Below are 21,056 nucleotides of genomic sequence, written 5' to 3' on the forward strand. Positions count from 1 at the left end.
AAACTCACGCTGGGGCGACCGTTAGAGATATTTCGAACTCACGCATGAAAGGTTAAAAAGCTGTGTTAGACAGAATTACCTACACATACTGACCAGCTCAAATATACAGAAGCGTGCTATATGGCAGACCAATCCGAACTCATCTCTCGGCATGTCCAGCCCGCTCATTATCTCAGCAAAACACGGCTAGCAGGAAGGTCACTGCCTTTTTCTGTGGCTAAACCAACTAGGGTCATAATTTTAACCATTTTATTCGTATTTACAGATGGCATACAAGTTTGTTATGAAGGCACATGAAAGTTCAAATGTTCCAGAAGGCATTTCTGCAAAAAACACATTTTGATTCAATGAATGATGGAGCTGAGTTTGCCTTTTATTCCCCAAAATGTCATTTAAGGTCATCCAAAGCTTTTTACTATCATTCTTTATATAATTTATATTTTCATAGTATAGTGCATCTTTATTAGGTTAGTCACATGATTCTTAATTTGCCATACCTTTTGCGTCATCACTCTCAACCATACATTTTTTAATTCCTCGTCAATTCAAGGGGATTTAACAGTTTTTACAGTAACTTTCTTAATGGGTGCATGCTTATTAGTAACTGGATTAAGCAATTTCATAAATATGTCAAGTGCAGCTTCTGGTTGCTCCTCATCACACAGCACAGACCAGCAAATATTCTTTACATCATCAACATATGAATCACTACAAAACCTATTGTATGAACTCTTATACACTATATTAGGCCCAGCCTTTGGAACTTTGGTTTTCCTAGATATGGTTACTATATTGTGATCACTACATCCTATGGATTTTGGATACTGCTGATTGGTTCAAACGCATTAAGAAGGAAAGAAATTCCACAAATTAACTTTCAACAAGGCACACGTTAATTGAAATAAAATATGTATACTCTATATATATTTTTTTTAAATCAATATTATTTTCATTAACCCTACCACCCCTCCCCTAATTGGAGTAAACTAATGGACAACAGCTCTTAGGCTTATACACATTTTACGGACACAGTATATTTGACAATAGTTATAATTTGTTTGTTTTTAGTCCCACCGTTCAGCTTCATTCAACCCTTCCCATCTATCTCTGAACACCATCCAGTTTTGGTCTCTATTTGCCATATAGCATTCAACTGTGATGTTTCAGAAAAGTTCTGAACCTTTCTATTCTCATAGATTCTACATATTGTACATTAAAGATAAAAAATGTTGCTAAGAGTAATATTATATTATTGATCGATAGACGTTTTTAAATCATCCAGCAGTGCTATTTGCAGAGTTAGCTCCAGGTAAATGTAGCTCCAGGTAAATGTTACAATTCTTCAGCCATTCCTGAACCTGCGACCAAAAACAAGCTACATATGGACAGTACCAAAACAAATGATCTAATGATTCTGTCTCTTCGCAGCAAAATCTGCAGAGCTGGGAGGATTGTATCCCTCGTATATATGACATTCTTTTGGTTGCAAGAATTTTGCATAATCATTTAAATTGAAAACTCTAAGTTTTGAATCCAGCGTTGTTTTGTGCCACAAAATCAGTACATCGAAAATCTCTTCCCAAATATTTTGCAATATATATGGCACAGCTGTCAATTTTTTGGTCCTGAAATGAAACTGGTATACTTTTTTTATTTATCACAATCATCTTTAACTAATTTTGGTCTTTCATGTAGGGCTGAAAGACAAGTTCCTTACTTTTTCCCCCTTCCACTTGTCTCTTCCATTTTTGCAGTATTGCTGCAATTAGTTGGATGTCATTTTGAGTAGAGCACACATTTCCATATACTTTTGTTAGCTGTATGTGTGACATAACTCCACCAGTCCTATTCATTTTTAAACATTTTTTCCCATTTCTTTTTTTTAATCAATTAGTATATTTGAGTTTAACCATAATATTTGTTGTAATATTTGTTCTGTGTTTTCTGGTGGATTAAAAAAGAAATTGCAACCAACTTTCTTTGGCTTGTTTTAAAAATAGCAATATTTTGGAGATTATTTAATTTTCAAATAACCGAAAATCAGAAGTTGTAATCTGAATAAAGGGAAAAAGACCATAATTGTACATGGGGTGAGACATTCTTGCTAATCTGCTAGACAAACAGTTCGAAAGTAACTTTCTGCCTTCCCAATACCTTCCCCCATGTCTCATATTCACTGTTATCTTTCTACCTTCCCAATACTTTCCTCCATGTCTCATATTCACTGTTATCTTTCTACCTTCCCAATACCTTCCCCCATGTCTCATATTCACTGTTATCTTTCTACCTTCCCAATACCTTCCCCCATGTCTCATATTCACTGTTATCTTTCTGCCTTCCCAATACCTTCCTCCATGTCTCATATTCACTGTTATCTTTCTACCTTCCCAATACCTTCCTCCATGTCTCATATTCACTGTTATCTTTCTGCCTTCCTCCATGTCTCATATTCACTGTTATCTTTCTACCTGCCCAATACTTTCCTCCATGTCTCATATTCACTGTTATCTTTCTACCTTCCCAATACTTTCCTCCATGTCTCTGATTGCTTTGTCTGTATGTGTGTGAGATGTAGCCTAATGGTTTATTTTAAGTGTTCACTTTTCATTTAACTATCTCATAGACTAGGACCAAGAGGCACGGAGAGGCAGCCTTTAGTTATTATGCCCCCAGCCTCTGGAATATCCTGCCAGAGAACCTGAGGGGGGCCGACACTGTGGACATACAGAAAAGGGATGTTTTTCCTTAGGGTGCTTCTTAGTCATTAATTCTGTGTCATTATTTCATTTTTATCTTATGTTCGTTGTGTAGTAAATATTGTTTTTCCCTGTAAAGCACTTTGCATTGCTTTCCATGTCTAAAATGTGATGTATAAATACAGTTTGATTTGAAGTCATTGAGATATTTTCTCTTCTGCTGAGAGAGCACCTTCCTGATGACGAGCGCTCTGTATATTGTTATACGGATGAAGCCTGAGCTAGCTTTAGAAAACCAATATATGTAGCTGCATCATAGTATATCCCTCAGGCTACGTTCAGGTTTCCGCATCAACAGCCGAGTCGTAGGCTATTACCTGTTTCGTTGCATAAACATTGCATAAACAGTTTACTCTGAATGCTGTACAACATGACCTAAACGAGTTCCGTTGCAAAGTGTTTTGCTACGGTGGGCACCAATGAATACACCCAACCTGTTTTGAGGAAGTGTAAGTTATTGTCAGTCTTTCCACAATATTTGTTAGTCTCTCTTTCACACAAAATACCTTCCTGAGTGAAAACAGTAGATTAGAAAGGGAAAATGTTTGTTAATTGGCTATCATCAACTACATGAATACACAACAATATCATCAACTATATGAATACACATAACAACATCATCAACTATATGAATACACATAACAACATCATCAACTATATGAATACACACAACAATATCATCAACTATGTGAATATGCATAACAATATCATCAACTATATGAATACACATAACAACATCATCAACTATATGAATACACATAACAATATCATCAACTATATGAATACACACAACAATATCATCAACTATGTGAATATGCATAACAATATCATCAACTATATGAATACACATAACATTATCATCAACTATATGAATACACATAACATTATCATCAACTATATGAATACACATAACAATATCATCAACTATATGAATACACACAACAATATCATCAACTATGTGAATATGCATAACAATATCATCAACTATATGAATACACATAACAACATCATCAACTATATGAATACACATAACAATATCATCAACTATATGAATACACATAACAATATCATCAACTATATGAATACACATAACAATATCATCAACTATATGAATACACATTACAACATCATCAACTATATGAATACACATTACAACATCATCAACTATATGAATACACATAACATCATCAACTATATGAATACACATAACATCATCAACTATATGAATACACATAACATCATCAACTATATGAATACACATAACAATATCATCAACTATATGAATACACATAACAATATCATCAACTATATGAATACACACAACACTATTATCAACTATATGAATACACATAACATTATCATCAACTATATGAATACACATAACAATATCATCAACTATATGAATACACACAACATTATCATCAACTATATGAATACACACAACACTATCATCAACTATATGAATACACACAACATTATCATCAACTATATGAATACACATAACAATATCATCAACTATATGAATACACATAACAATATCATCAACTATATGAATACACACAACAATATCATCAACTATATGAATACACATAACAATATCATCAACTATATGAATACACATAACAATATCATCAACTATATGAATACACATAACAATATCATCAACTATATGAATACACACAACATTATCATCAACTATATGAATACACATAACAATATCATTGTTATGACTCCCTGTTGTATCTACTCTCTACTGACTCCCTGTTAAATCTACTGACCCACTGTTGTATCTACTCTCTGCTGACTCCCTGTTGTATCTACTCTCTACTGAATCACTGTTGTATCTACTCTCTACTGACTCCCTGTTGTATCTGCTGACTCCCTGGTGTATCTTCTGACTTCCTGTTGTATCTACTCTCTACTGACCATGTGTTGTATCTACTGACTCCCTGTTGCATCTTCTGACCCCCTCTCTCTACTGACTCCCTGTTGTATCTACTTTCTACTGACTCCCTGTTGTATCTGCTGACTCCCTGGTGTATCTTCTGACTTCCTGTTGTATCTACTCTCTACTGACCATGTGTTGTATCTACTGACTCCCTGTTGTATCTACTCTCTACTGACTCCCTGTTGTATCTACTCTCTACTGACTCCCTGTTGTATCTACCATCTACTGACTCCCTGTTGTATCTACTCTCTACTGACTCCCTGTTGTATCTACTCTCTACTGACCATGTGTTGTATCTGCTGACTCCCTGGTGTATCTTCTGACTCCCTGTTGTATCTACTCTCTACTGACCATGTGTTGTATCTACTGACTCCCTGTTGTATCTACTCTCTACTGACTCCCTGTTGTATCTACTCTCTACTGACCATGTGTTGTATCTGCTGACTCCCTGGTGTATCTTCTGACTCCCTGTTGTATCTACTCTCTACTGACTATGTGTTGTATCTACTTTCTCCCTGTTGCATCTTCTGACTCCCTCTCTCTACTGACTCCCTGTTGTAGCTACTGACTCCCTGTTGTATCTTCTGACTCCCTGTTGTATCTTCTGACTCCCTGGTGTATCTTCTGACTCCCTGTTGTATCTACTCTCTACTGACTATGTGTTGTATCTACTTTCTCCCTGTTGCATCTTCTGACTCCCTCTCTCTACTGACTCCCTGTTGTAGCTACTGACTCCCTGTTGTATCTTCTGACTCCCTGTTGTATCTTCTGACTCCCTGTTGTATCTTCTGACTCCCTGTTGTATCTACTATCTACTGAATCCCTATTGTATCTACTCTCTACTGACTTCCTCTCACTACAGACTTCCTCTCACTACAGACAACCTCTTCCCACTGACTACCTGTCTCTACAGACTACCTGTCTCTACAGACTACCTCTCTCTACTGACTTCCTCTCACTACAGACTTCCTCTCACTACAGACTTCCTCTCACTACAGACTTCCTCTCACTACAGACAACCTCTTCCCACTGACTACCTCTTTCTACTGACTACCTCTTTCTACGGACTACCTCTCTCTACTGACTACCTCTCTCTACTGACTCCCTCTCTTCCTTTCTCCTGTCCCATTTTCTCTAACTCTATATCCTCCCATGTTGAATTGGTATACTGTAATTACTTCTCCACCATGGCCTATTTATTGCCTTACCTCCCTTATCTTACCTCATTTGCACACACTGTATATATACTTTTTTTCTACTGTATTATTGACTGTATGTTTTGTTTATTCCATGTGTAACTCTGTGTTGTTGTATGTGTCGAACTGCTTTGCTTTATTCTTGCCCAGGTCGCAGTTGTAAATGAGAACTTGTTCTCAACTAGCCTACCTGGTTAAATAAAGGTGAAAAAATAATAATAATCTGTCATTGTGAGACTGACATTAGTGTCTTTCTGAAGGAAGAGACATCCTTGATTTAAACATTGGTTAGTTTTAGGTGAAGATAAGACTTCTCACAGGTCCTAAACTATCCAGTCAGCTTTTCCGTTGCCTCAAACTAGTGACTACACTTAGAAAAAAAGGAGCTATCTAGAACCTAAAAGGGTTCTTTGGCTGTCCCGATAGGATAACCCTTTGAAGAAACATTTTTGGTTCCAGGTAGAACCCTTTTGGTTTAAGATAGAACCCTTTTGGGTTCCATGTTGAATCCTTTGCACAGAGTGTTCTACATGGAACCCAAAAAGGGTTCCACCTGCAACCAAAAATGGCTCCCCTATAGGGACAGCCGAAGAATCATTTTGGAAACCTTTTTCTAAGAGTTTAGTGACATCCTCGACTTTTATCAGAAGAGAGACATTTCCAAGAAACGTGTGTGTGTGTGTGTGTATGTGTGTGTGTGTGTGTGTGTGTGTGTGTGTGTGTGTGTGTGTGTGTGTGTGTGTGTGTGTGTGTGTGTGTGTGTGTGTATGTGTATGTGTGTGGGTTGAATTGGCTTTCATTGTGGCTATACAGTAGATTCTCAAACAACAGGATGTGGAACGTCTCTTACCAGAACATAATCATTTCCCAGAAACGTGTGAGTGTGAACATGCATTTACGCAGGTGTTAATGTTGCTGTGGAGGCGAAGTATGTGCCAAAACACAAAGAACTTTAAGGAAACATTTCTGACAAAACATTTTAATTGCATATCTGAAGAAGTGCAAGCTATTGTTAATCACTGCCAGGCACTTTCCCCACTGCACTAAAAACTGCGATGGTGAAACGCCTTCTGAAGAAAAGTCATCTAGATACTGTACTTCAGCTCTAAGCAGTTTTAGGCCTATCTCCATTTCATTCTTTAGCAAAATTCTGGACCACTTGGTTTTCAACAGCTAAATTATTTTTTAAGTGCCAACTCTATTTTTGAAAAATTCCAGTCTGGTTTTCATGCCCACCACTGCACAGAGACAGCCTTATTTAAAATGGTAAATGATAGCCTCTACGCTACGGGATCGATGTCCACCCCCAAGGGACGGTTGCACATACACTGCTTCCATCTAGTGGCCAACATTTTATTGCGCCTAAACCACATTGTGGCCTTTCTCTTGCATTTCAAAGATAATGATTAAAAAAATATGCATGTTTTTTTTCTATGTATTATCTTTTACCAGATCTAATGTGTTATATTCTTCGACATTAATTTCACATTTCCACAAACTTCAAAGTGTTTTATTTCAAATGGTATCAAGAATATGCATATCCTTGCTTCAGGTCCTGAGCTACAGGCAGTTAGATTTGGGTATGTCAGGTTAGGTGAAAATTGAAAAAAAGCGTCTGATCCTTAAGAGGTTTAATGCGCAGTGCCAAGCAGAGATGAATTGGGTCCCCTTCCAATCTCAGGGCCGACACCAACCCCAAGGCCACTGAGCGGATGGGCTCATTGTGCTTTATAAAAACAACCTTCGCTGCAGATTGTCAGCTATTGTAACTCAAAACTAAGGTTTTACGTTTTGTCCATCAATGATTTCACTTTGAACAGTGTTGTTTGAGGGCAGTTGCTTACCAAAACTGTCTAGTTCACTTTTACTATCTGCAAAAACATGCCTTCTGAGTTGTAAAGGGGTGGCCAGCCACATGAGTTTTAAAAGTCTCCCATGACAACAACAACTATCCCATTGACTATATCCAGTAGTAGTTTCTTACTGTTCTAGTTATGACATCACAACATAGGTATGCTACTACAATAAAGGCATAAGCCATAATCAAGGGGTATATATCATTTGAAAATGCAAACAAAATTGTCTTGAACTTGTTGCCTAATAGCACCATTTTGAAAAACACTAAAAAGGTTATGTAGATGGAGTTGAAAGGTTTTTGTTTACTGTAAGATATTACAAGCAAATTATGTATTACTTCCCAAAGTCAAATACCCTCAGAAGTCTACTGTGGTAGAGTGAGCACAATCTTGCTCTATGCTGCTAATGGTGAGAATGGGCAATTTCCGGAAAAAGCATGAATTTGAACTTTGGCCTTCTATGATGAACATGCACACTCAGTCTCAGTTGAAATTGTCAAAATTCATCATTGAAAGGGTCGCGTATTACACAGTCCGATGTGTGGTTCTGATTCACCACTGAAAGGGTCGTGTATCACACAGTCCGATGTGTGGTTCTGATTCACCACTGAAAGGGTCGTGTATCACACAGTCCGATGTGTGGTTCTGATTCACCACTGAAAGGGTTGTGTATCACACAGTACAATGTGTGGTTCTGATTCACCACTGAAAGGGTCGTGTATCACACAGTCCGATGTGTGGTTCTGATTCACCACTGAAAGGGTCGTGTATCACACAGTCCGATGTGTGGTTCTGATTCACCACTGAAAGGGTTGTGTATCACACAGTACAATGTGTGGTTCTGATTCACCACTGAAAGGGTCGTGTATCACACAGTCCGATGTGTGGTTCTGATTCACCACTGAAAGGGTTGTGTATCACACAGTCCGATGTGTGGTTCTGATTCACCACTGACAGGGTCACGTATCACACAGTCCAATGTGTGGTTCTGATTCACCACTGAAAGAGTCGCGTATCACACAGTCCGATGTGTGGTTCTGATTCACCACTGAAAGAGTTGTGTATCACACAGTCCAATGTGTGGTTCTGATTCACCACTGAAAGAGTTGCGTATCACACAGTACAATGTGTGGTTCTGATTCACCACTGAAAGAGTTGCGTATCACACAGTACAATGTGTGGTTCTGATTCACCACTGAAAGAGTTGCGTATCACACAGTACAATGTGTGGTTCTGATTCACCACTGAAACCTATTCTGTCATTATAATTCTGGATGTTTTTTTTTACCTCAATCCACAAAATCTTCACTCAATCTGGTTGACTTTTATCAAGGTGACCAATGAAGGAACAGTATCAAAGATGGTGGATAAATGAAGATGTCTTACTCGTTTACCATTGAAGGGGATCTCCCATAGGCACCAATATGATAGCAGCTGGGTCTGCTTAGTTGATTGACTGTGTAATAGATACAGTGGGGTCCCAAATTATTCACACCCTTGATAAAGATGAACAATAACGACTGTATAAAATAAATCATCCAAATACTGAGCTATATTTTAGGCAAAACAATCGGGAAATTATTTTATACTAATACAATTTCTCAGAGAAATACATTTTATTTAACAAGTAATATGTTTTTTCTTCATAAAGGTAGGGGTCAAAATTATTCACACCCTTAAAGATTATTTTAAATAAAGTAGTCAAAAGTTTAGTATTCCTAGCACTCAATGAGTACATCAAGCTTGTGACTCTACAAACTTGTTGGATGCATTTGCAGTTCGTTTTGGATGTTTTAGATATTTTTAAATGGTATATAATGTATTGTGTCATTTTGGAGTCACTTTTATTGTAAATAAGAATATAATATGTTTCTGAACATGTCTACATTAATATGGATGCTACCATGATTACGGATAATCCTGAATGAATTGTGAATAATGATGAATGTGAAAGTTCATACCCCCAAGACATGCTAACCTCTCACCATTACAATAGCAGGGGAGGTCAGCATGTCTTGGGGGTATGATCTTTGATCCTCTTGACTTCATCACTCATCATTATTTACAATTCATTTAGGACTATCTGCACACACATACACGCTACCTATACCTACCGGCAGGCCCGATGAGCCCTAAAAATCATGTGACATAGCCGACCCTCCCTTAAGGAGAGGAGGAAACATGATATAGACCTATACCCTATAGAACACATCCTTAAGGAGAGAAGGATACATGATATAGACCTATACCATATAGAACACATCCTTAAGGAGAGAAGGATACATGATATAGACCTATACCCTATAGAACACATCCTTAAGGAGAGAAGGATACATGATATAGACCTATAGCCTATAGAACACTTTGTGTAGATTGGTTCTATGTGATTGTTGTTTGATATTGATTTTAGTCCTGAATGTCTACTGTTCACTTTCTTCAACTTGATGAGATAGTATAGGCCCACTGTATTCAGGGGTCAGTGAGACAGGGACTTGCAATCCAATGCATGCCCAAAGCCCACCATTACATTGGCACCCACATGGGACCGGCCGTCACAACAACAGTGTGATGAAGGACGGGGAAGAATCTGTCCATGAGGAGGATATATCAACATATAGCAAAGTATATAGCACAGCCCAGCCCCATCTTGGCCTGTTAGCAGGGTATATAGGTTCCATCCCCATCTTGTCCTGCTATAAGGCTCTATAGGTTCCAGACCCATCTTGTCCTGCTAACAGGCTCTATAGGTTCCATCCCCATCTTGTCCTGCTAACAGACTCTATAGGTTCCAGACCCATGTTGTCCTGCTAACAGGCTCTATAGGTTCCAGCCCCATCTTGTCCTGCTAACAGGCTCTATAGGTTCCAGCCCCATCTTGTCCTGCTAACAGGCTCTATAGGTTCCAGACCCTTCCTTCAGTCTTATGAATGTCTAATGAAGCTTAATCTTGTTTTTCTAAAACCTGTGTTTTTGTGGTGGTGTTTTGACCTCAGACATCGGACCATACCGGCTTACTGAAGATGGTGGGTTAAACACTACTCTGTACAGTATTGGCCCCACCTGTTGGGTGGTTTAAGGTTTATTACTTTGTTCAGAAATAGGGTGTCCCTACTATGCTGGGTCGGCTTATTAGAGTCTATTGACGCACCGGTGCATCAATCTAAGTAACATAATGAAAACATCCCCATCAAAATGCATCAGTTTAAGTCAGACAATGAGACATCCCGAATACTGGTCTTCTCACAAAAACATATGTAGCTTCCGAACAACTTGGTCTAGATGAGACCCTCATAAACACGATGGTGTCTACCGTTTTGCACTACAACCCCCACGGGACTGTATCACGGGACTCGTTCAAAGGTGACCGGTAACGGTTTAAAAATGTAATAGAGGTAGTTTTGTGTCTTTACGGCCCCCACAAGCCCCATGGGACTCGTCTGAAGTAGGTATCGTCGAAGTGCCAACTTCTGTTTGTAGCGTCCAAAACGTATTATTTTTGGACTGTCTTTTTTTGCCATTTCTGAATAAGTTATTTAATGTGTTTCTATGGGCTATAGTAGTAAATGCCAAATTCAAAATGTTATCAAATAATTTTGTTATATTGGTTTTTGATACCTAGAGTGGTTCTACAATTCAGACATAATATTATGATAACATAATAGTGGATATTATAATGACAGAATAGTGGATATTATAAAGACAGAAAAGTGGATATTATAATGACAGAATAGTGGATATTATAATGACACAATAGTGGATATTATAAAGACAGAATAGTGGATATTATAATAACATAATAGTGGATATTATAATAACATAATAGTGGATATTATAAGGACAGAAAAGTTGATATTATAAGGTGTTACATCTGCTCCTGCCATGCCCTCTACTGCTCATCCTGTGTCTCCTTGACCTGCCATCACTCCCCCAGTACTCTCTCCATCTCCCTCTCTCTCTCTGTGTGTGTGTGTGTGTGTGTGTGTGTGTGTGATTGTGTGGGCAGAGACAGGTGTGCTGGAGTCAGAGCTGATCCCCACCAGCTGCAACCTGTTCCATAATCAAGACCTCTACAAATACTCAGCTCTCCCACTTCCACGCTGCCAGATCGTAATCTCTGCTCAGTCAGTCTACGCTTCTAGCCGTTTGTTGCTGTTAGATCCTGTTATGCTGTTGTGCCTGTTTTCCTTGCCTGATGCTGTTTTCCACCCACTCTGACTCTGGTCCCTGTCTCCAATTCCACGTCTCGTCAACCTGCTACTCTGTCCTGGATTCCCCACTCGACTACTCCCTTGGATTCCCCTCCGGACCTGCTTACCCTGTCCCAACCCCTCTCGCTCCAGCCTCAGCCTCCGCACCTGGTTTCTTTCATCCCGTCCGAACTTCCCCTGGCCTGCACTCCATCTTCCCCCTGTGTTTCAATAAATACCTTGGTTACTTCATCCCAGTCTCCTCGTCTGAGTCTGCTCTTGGGTTCCCCTGTTCCACTCTGTTTAACATAAGGACCGAATTATGAATATTATAATGACAGAATAGTGGATATTATAAGGACAATAGTCGCTATTATTATGTGAATAGTAAATGCACGGTGAAAGCAATGTCCCGGTAGGCAGCAACCATATTACTTTGACCAGTACTAAAAACATATATCATACAGTACTAAAAACATATAATGATTAGTGTGTGTGATCATCAAAGCTTACTTTTCGACTGAATAAGACCCATTTCCATGTACTGAACACAACCTATAATATGGCACTCCATTTACTGTACTGTCATACAGTAAACCTCTCTTCCTTTATTTGTTTGATTAACCTTTATCAGTCAAATCTGTCACATGTACATTTAATTCAGTGGATTGACACAGGGACCACCTGACACAGGTACACTGAACAGTCAACACAAACATAAAACCCTGGATAGAGGGGCTCAGTAAAAGTAGTGTGGAATGTGTACAGGTGGGTCAGTGTGTCAGAGGAGACTCTGTAGAAGGACAGAGTGCTGGCTGGCCAGTCCAGATACACTCCTACTCTGTGGGAGCTGGAGGAGGGGACATCTATGGTAGTGTGATTATAATTGTGCCAGGCTGTGTAACCGTCAGAGCAGTACAGACTCCAGGACTTTAATCCAATAATACAGTCCTTACCCCCTACTCTCCTGCTGATTCCTTTATATGTCACGCCTATACCAGCCCCTCTCCCACTCCACTCCACCCTCTCTACTGTGTTTGGGTCCAGTGTGAGATCACAGGCATCTGATGGTTGAAACCAGACAATATTAGAAATCATCATTCACATTAGAATGTTAACTCACTTTTCACTAATTCATTTGGAATTACCTGGATTTGATCTTCATCTAAGTCACAACAACAGACATACACAGTGTGCTTAAACTAATAACACACAAATTATTGTATGTTTCTTGTCTATATTGAATAGATCATTTAAACATTCACAGTGTAGGTTGGAAAAAGTTTGTGAACCCCCTAGGCTAATGACTTCTCCATAAGCTAATTGGAGTCAGGAGTCAGCTAACCTGGAGTCCAATCAATGAGACGAGATTGGAGATGTTGGTTAGAGCTGACTTGCCCTATAAAAAACACTCACACAATTTGAGTTTGCTATTCACAAGAAGCATTGCCTGATGTGAGCTATGCCTCGAACAAAAGAGATCTCAGAAGACCTAAGATTAAGAATTGTTGATTTGCATAAAGCTAGAAAGGGTTACAAAATAATCTCTAAAAGCCTTGAAAATTTGTCTAAAAATGGAGAAAGTTCAACACTGTTGCTACTCTCCCTAGGAGTGGTCGTCCAGCAGAATGCTTAATGAGGTTAAGAAGAATCCTAGCGTGTCAGGTAAAGACTTACAGAAATCTCTGGAACATGCTAACATCTCTGTTGTCAATGATCAGTCAATCTGTAAAACACTAAATAAGAATAGTGTTTATGGGAGGACATCACGGAAGAAGCCACTGCTGTCCAAAACAAACATTGCTGCACGTCTGAAGTTCGCAAAAGAGCACCTGGATGTTCCACAGCTTTTGGCAAAATATTCTGTGGACAGATTAAACAAAAAGTGTTGTTTCGAAGGAACACACAACACTATGTGTGGAGAAAAAAAAGGCACAGCACACCAACATCAAAACCTCATCCCAACTGTAAAGTATGGTGGAGGGAGCATCAGACATCCCAAGAATATTGCTGAACTGAAAAAGTTTTGTAAAGAGGAACTGTCCAAAATTCCTCCTGACTGTTGTGCAGGTCTGATCCGCAACAACAGAAAATGTTTGGTTGAGGTTATTGCTGCCAAAGGAGGGTCAACCAGTTATTGAATCCACAAATGTTTCCCCACCCTGCACTGTGAATGTTTACACGGTATGTTCAATAAAGACATGAAAACATATAATTGTTTGTGTCTTATTAGTTTAACCTGTCTAGGACAGGGGTTCCGCTAGCGGAACTCCGCCCACATTCCACTGAAAAGGCAGCGCGCGAAATTCATTTTTTTTTTGTAGAAATATTTAACTTTCACACATTAACAAGTCCAATACAGCAAATGAAAGATAAACATCTTGTGAATCCAGCCAACATGTCCGATTTGTTTTATGTTTTACAGCGAAAACACCACGTATATTTATGTTAGCTCACCACCAAATACAAAAAAGCACAGACATTTCTTTCACAGCACAGGTAGCTTGCACAAAACCAACCAAACTAACCAAGAACCAACCAAACTAACCAAGAAACAACTTCATCAGATTACAGTCTTATAACATGTTATACAATAAATCTATGTTTTGTTCGAAAAATGTGCATATTTCAGGTATAAATCATAGTTTTACATTGCAGCTACCATCACATATAGCACCGAAGCAGCCAGAGTAATTACAGAGACCAACGTGTAATACCTAAATACTCATCACAAAACATTTATGAAAAATACATGGTGTACAGCAAATGAAAGACAAACATCTTGTGAATCCAGCCAATATTTCAGATTTTTTAAGTGTTTTACAGCGAAAACACAATATAGCATTATATTAGCTTACCACAATAGCCAAAAACACAACCCATTTATCAGCAGCAAAAGTTAGCGATCGCAAAAAAACAGCAAAAGATATATAATTTTTCACTAACCTTGACAAGCTTCATCAGATGACGGTCCTATAACATCAGGTTATACATACACTTATGTTTTGTTCGAAAATGTGCATATTTAGAGCTGAAATCCGTGGTTATACATTGTGAAAACGTAGCAACTTTTTTCCAGAATTTCCGGATATATTTCTGACACTCACCTATTCTGACCAAATAACTCATCATAAACTTTACTAAAAAATACATGTTGTACAGCAAATGATAGATACACTAGTTCTTAATGCAATCGGCCGTGTTAGAATTCTAAAAATAACTTTAGTACGACATACAGCTTACGTTATAGCGAGACAGCGCCCAAAATCTGGGCGGAAAATAATACTAAACATTTTCGACAAAAATACGAAATAACATCATAAATGGGTCCTACTTTTGCTGAGCTTCCATCAGAATCTTGTACAAGGGGTCCTTTGTCCAGAATAATAATTCAAGGCGGCATAGAGAAATTAACATTCAATTCTCTAGCAACATCTCTGTTGGACATTCCTGCAGTCAGCATGCCCATTAAACGTTCCCTCAAAACTTCAGACATCTCTGGCATTGTGTTGTGACAAAACATTTTACAGTGGCCTTTTAATTGTCCCCAGTACAATGTGTACCTTTGTATTGATCATGCTGTTTAATCAGCTTCTTGACATGCCACACCTGTCAGGATTATCTTGGCAAAGGAGAAATGTATGGAACATTTCTGGGATCTTTTATTTCAGCTCATGAAACATGGGACCAACACTTTACATTTTGCCTTCATATTTTTATTCAGTGTATTTACAGAAATAAACTGGCCCAAACTGGTGTGTGTGTGTGTCTGGGTGTATGTGTGTGTCAAATCAAAATGTATTTGTCAAATGCTCCGAAAACAACAGGTGTAGACCTTACAATGAAATGCTTACTGTAATTACAAGCCCTTAATCAACAACGCAGTTAAGAAAAATAAATGTTAAGTCTCTTTTTTTTAAAGTAACAAATAATTAAAGAGCAGCAGTAAAATAACAATAGCGTGGCTATATGCAGGGTGTATCGGTACAGAGTCAATGTGCGGGGGCACCGGTTAGTCGAGGTAATTGAGGTAATATGTACATGTAGGTAGAGTTAAAGTGACTATGCATAGTTAATAAACAGAGAGTAGCAGCTGTGTAAAAGAGGGGGGGATGCAAATAGTCTGGTTAGCCATATGATTAGCTGTTCAGGAGCCTTATGGCTTGGGGGTAGAAGCTGTTAAGAAATCTTTTAGACTGAGCATTTTCCATACCAGGCAGTGATGCAACCAGTCAGGATGCTCTCGATGGTGCAGCTGTAGAACTTTCTGAGGATTTGAGGACCCATGCCAAATCGTTTCAGTCTCCTGAGGGGTAATATGCTTTGTCAGGGCCTCTTCACGACTGTCTTGGTGTGTTTGGACCATTCTAGTTGGTTGGCGATGTGGACACCAAGGAACGTGATGCTCTCAACCTGCTCCACTACAGCCCCGTCGATGAGAATGGAGGCGTGCTCGGTCCTCCTTTTCCTGTAGTCCACAATCCTCTCCTTTTCTTGATCACGTTGAGGGAGAGGTTGTTGTCCTGGCACCACACGGCCAGGTCTCTGACCTCCTCCCTATAGGCTGTCTCATCGTTGTCGGTGATCAGGCCTACCACTGTTGTGTCATCAGCAAACTTAATGATGGTGTTGGAGTTGTGCCTGGCCATGCAGTCAAGAGTGAACAGGGAGTACAGGAGGGGACTGAGCACGCACCCCTGCATGGCCCCCGTGTTGAGGATCAGCGTGGCGGATGTGTTGTTACCTACCCTTACCACCTGGAGGCAGAGGGAGGATCCAGTTGCAGAGGGAGGTGTTTAGTCCCAGAGTCCTTAGCTTAGTGATGAGCTTTGAGGGCACTATGGTGTTGAACGCTGAGCTCTAGTCAATGAATAGTATTCTCACATAGGTGTTCCTTTTGTCCAGGTGAGAAAGGGCAGTGTGGAGTGTAATAGAGATTGCATCATCTGTGGATCTGTTGGGGTTGGTCAGCGCATGCTTGGAGTACACGTCCTGGTAATCCGTCTGGCCCTGAGGCCTTGTGAATGTTGACCTGTTTAAAGGTTTTACTTACCTACGGAGAGCGTGATCACACAGTCATCCAAAACAGCTGATGCTCTCAGTGTGTGTGTGTGTCCAGTATGTGTGTGTATGTCCAGTGTGTGTGCGTGTCCAGTGTGTGTATGTGCAGTGTGTGTGTGTGTGAGTGTCCAGTGTGTGTGGACGTGCATTAAAATAAATATTAAACAAACAAAAATTTGACCAACTGGGGACATTTTGTTGGTCCCACGAGGTCAAATGCAATTTCTACGGGGTTTAGGGTAAGGTTATACTTAGTGTTAGGGTTAGAATTAGTTTTAGGGTAAGCTGCTAGGGTTAGGGCTAAGGTTAGAATTAAGGTAAGAGTACAGGCTAGGGTTAAGGTTATGATTAGGGTAGGAGTACAGGTTAGGGTTAAGGTTCAAGGGTTAGGGAAAATAGGATTTTGGGACGGAATGTTGTGTCCCCACAATGTTAGCTGTACAGACTGTGTGTGTGTGTGTGTGTGTGTGTCCAGTGTGTGTGTGTCCAGTGTGTATGTGTGTCCAGTTTGTGTATGAGTGTTTGTGTGTGTGTGTGTGTGTGTCCAGTTTGTGTGTGTGTGTGTGTGTGTGTGTGTGTGTGTGTGTGTGTGTGTGTGTGTGTGTGTGTGTGTGTGTGTGTGTGTGTGTGTGTGTCTGCATCTGAACCGTTCTCTCAGGTTTCAGGATCACAGAAAGAGACACACAGAGTTACCATAGTTTCTATTTACAGGAATAAACTGGATCAAACGGGTGTGTTACTCCATGTATTTAAATGTCATATTCTGTTCAAACATAAAAAACGTGATTAGAGTGAAACATCATGTGTTTGACACAGGGACCACCTGACACAGGGAAACAGAGGTGTCATCACACCAAAACCTAAACCCTGGATAGAGGGGCTCGGTGAATGTGGTGTGGAATGTGTAAAGGTGGGTCAGTGTGTCAGAGGAGACTCTGTAGAAGGACAGAGTGCCGGCTGGCCAGTCCAGATACACTCCTACTCTGTGGGATCTGGAGGAGGGGACATTTATGGTAGTGGGATCATGATTGTGCCTGGCATAGTAACTGTTCTCAGAGCAGTACAGACTCCAGGACTTGTCATTCCATCCAAGCCCACAGTCCTTACCCCTTCCTCTCCTGCTGATTCCTTTATATGTCATTCCTATAACAGCCTCTTTCCCACTCCACTCTGCCTCCCAGTAACAGCGCCCAGTCAGACCCTCTCTACACAACACCTGTTCCCAGTCTTGAAATCTCTCTTTGTGATCAGGATACGTCTGTTCCTCTCTCCTACGTGTCACCTTTCTGTTCTCCTCAGACAGAGAGAGGAGTCTGTTTACTGTGTTTGGGTCCAGTGTGAGATCACAGGCATCTGATGGATGAAACCAGACACAATATTAGGAATCATCATCATTCACTTTTCACTAATTAATTTAATGTAGATGTTTCTAGGTATCAAAGGAGAAGTTAAGGTAACTTGAGACTTGTTGAATGATCAAATGTTATACTGTATGATAATCTAAAACACACTTATTCCCATTAATTACACACACATATTCATCATGAACACACACATTTCTAATGTAAAACGAACACATACACAGACACGCAACTCTTTCTAAACTCTGGTGTCCCTGATTTCTGCTTCTGTAGAACTACAGCGTAAATCTAATATGACTAAGTAAGTAATGATGGTGGTCTTTGACTTATCTTGAATTAAGACTTATTCTTAGTCATATTTATAGATCGGCAGGTAAGGGTGCTCTCGAGCGGCTAGATGTTCTTTACCATTTGGCCATCAGATTTGCCACCAATGCTCCTTATAGGACACATCACTGCACTCTATACTCTGTAAACTGGTCATCTCTGTATACCCGTTGCAAGACCCACTGGTTGATGCTTATTTATAAAACCCTCTCAGGCCTCACTCCCCTTATCTGACAGACAGTGCCTTGCAAAAGTATTCACCCCTCTTGGCGTTTTTCCTATTTTGTTGCATTTCAACCTGTTTAATTAAATAGATTTTTATTTGGATTTCATGTAATGGACATACACAAAATAGTCCAAAATGAAATGAAAAAAAATACTTGTGAATTCACCCCCTTTGCTATGAAACCAATAAATAAGATCTGGTGCAACCAATTACCTTCAGAAGTCACATAATTAGTTAAATAAAGTCCACCTGTGTGCAATCTAAGTGTCACTTGATCTGTCACATGATCTCAGTATATATATATACATCTGTTCTGAAAGGCCCCAGAGTCTACAACATCACTAAGCAAGGGGCACCACCAAGCACTATGAAGACCAAGGAGCTCTCCAAACAGGTCAGGGACATAATTGTGTAGAAGTACAGATCAGGGTTGGGTTCTAAAAAAAGATTCTACACTTTGAACATCCCACGGAGCAACATTAAATCCATTATAAAAAAATTGAAAGAATATGGCACCACAACAAACCTGCCAAGACAGGGCCGCCCACCAAAACTCACAGACCAGGCAAGGAGGGCATTAATAATCAGAGAGGCAACAAAGAGACTAAAGATAACCCTGAAGGGGCTGCAAAGCTCCACAGCGGAGATTGGAGTATCTGTCCATAGGACCACTTTAAGCCGTACACTCCACAGAGCTGGGCTTTACAGAAGAGTTTCCAGAAATAGCCATTGCTTAAAGAAAGAAATAAGCAAACACATTTGGTGTTCGCCAAAAGGCATGTGGGAGACTCACCAAACATATGAAAAAAGGTACTCTGGTCAGATAAGACTAAAATATAGTTTTTTGGCCATCGAGGAAAACGCCATGTCTGGCGCAAACCCAACACCTCTCATCACCCCAAGAACAACATCCCCACAATGAAGCATGGTGGTGGCAGCATCATGCTGTGGGGATGTTTTTCATCGGCAGGGACTGGGAAACTGGTCAGAATTGAAGGAATGATGGATGGCACTAAATACAGGGAAATTCTTGAGGGAAACCTGTTTCAGTCTTCCAGAGATTTGAGACTGGGACGGAGGTTCATCTTCCAGCAGGACAATGACCCTAGGCATACTACTAAAGCAACACTCGAGGGGTTTAAGGGGAAACATTTAAATGTCTTGGAATGGCCTAGTCAAAGCCCAGATCTCAATCCAATTGAGAATCTGTGGTGTGACTTAAAGACTGCTGTACACCAGCGGAACCCATCTAACTTGAAGGAGCTGGAGCAGTTTTGCCTTGAAGAATGGGCAAAAATCCCAGTGGCTAAATGTGCCAAGCTTACCCCAAGAGACATGCAGCTGTAATTGCTGCAAAAGGTGTCTCTACAAAGTATTGACTTTGGGGGGGTGAATAGTTAAGCACACTTAAGTTTTGTTTTCTTGTCTTATTTCTTGTTTCACCCCCAAAAATATTTTGCATCTTCAAAGTGGTAGGCATGTTGTGTAAATCAAATGATACAAACCCCCCAAAAATCTATTTTAATTCCAGGTTGTAAGGCAACAAAGTAGGAAAAATGCCAAGAGGGTGAATACTTTCGCAAGCCACTGTCTCTGCTGCAGCCCTCATCCTCTACATACAACACCTGTTCTGCCAGTCACATTCTGTTAAAGGTCCCCAAAGCACACACATCCCTGGGTCGCACGTCTTTTCAGTTCGCTGCAGCCAGCGAACTCTCGTCGTGATGTGTTTTGTCCTATATTTAATTGTATTTGTTTTTATTTTTAATACCAGCCCCGTCCCCGCAGGAGGCCTTTTTCCTTTTGGTAGGTCGTCATTGTAAATGACAATTTGTTCTTAACTGACTTTCCTAGTTAAATAAAGGTTCAATAAAAATAAAATATTCTTCACAGCAGTCAATACTCACATTTTCTAAGCCCTGGTTTCATTGTGAACTCTCCAACATGTTCCACACTGTAGCGGTAAGCAGAAGAACAGACAGTCATTGAGTGATACACGTGAACTCACACTCACACACACACACACACACACACACACACACACACACACACACACACACACACACACACACACACACACACACACACACACACACACACACACACACACACACACACACACACACACACACACACAC

At 39.9% G+C, this 21,056-nt stretch overlaps 1 protein-coding gene across 1 annotated transcript in view; it reads right to left on the reverse strand.

Moving 5' to 3' along the window:
* The window catches only part of LOC120044151 (ribonuclease inhibitor-like), a gene marked incomplete at its 3' end in the record, with an annotated part of 163,035 nt that overhangs the window by 23,551 nt on the left and 118,428 nt on the right, over positions 1-21,056 (reverse strand). The gene's annotated exons all lie outside the window — the stretch shown is intronic.

Source organism: Salvelinus namaycush, chromosome 3 (genome assembly GCF_016432855.1).
Source record: "Salvelinus namaycush isolate Seneca chromosome 3, SaNama_1.0, whole genome shotgun sequence".
Taxonomy (NCBI): Eukaryota; Metazoa; Chordata; class Actinopteri; order Salmoniformes; family Salmonidae; genus Salvelinus; species Salvelinus namaycush.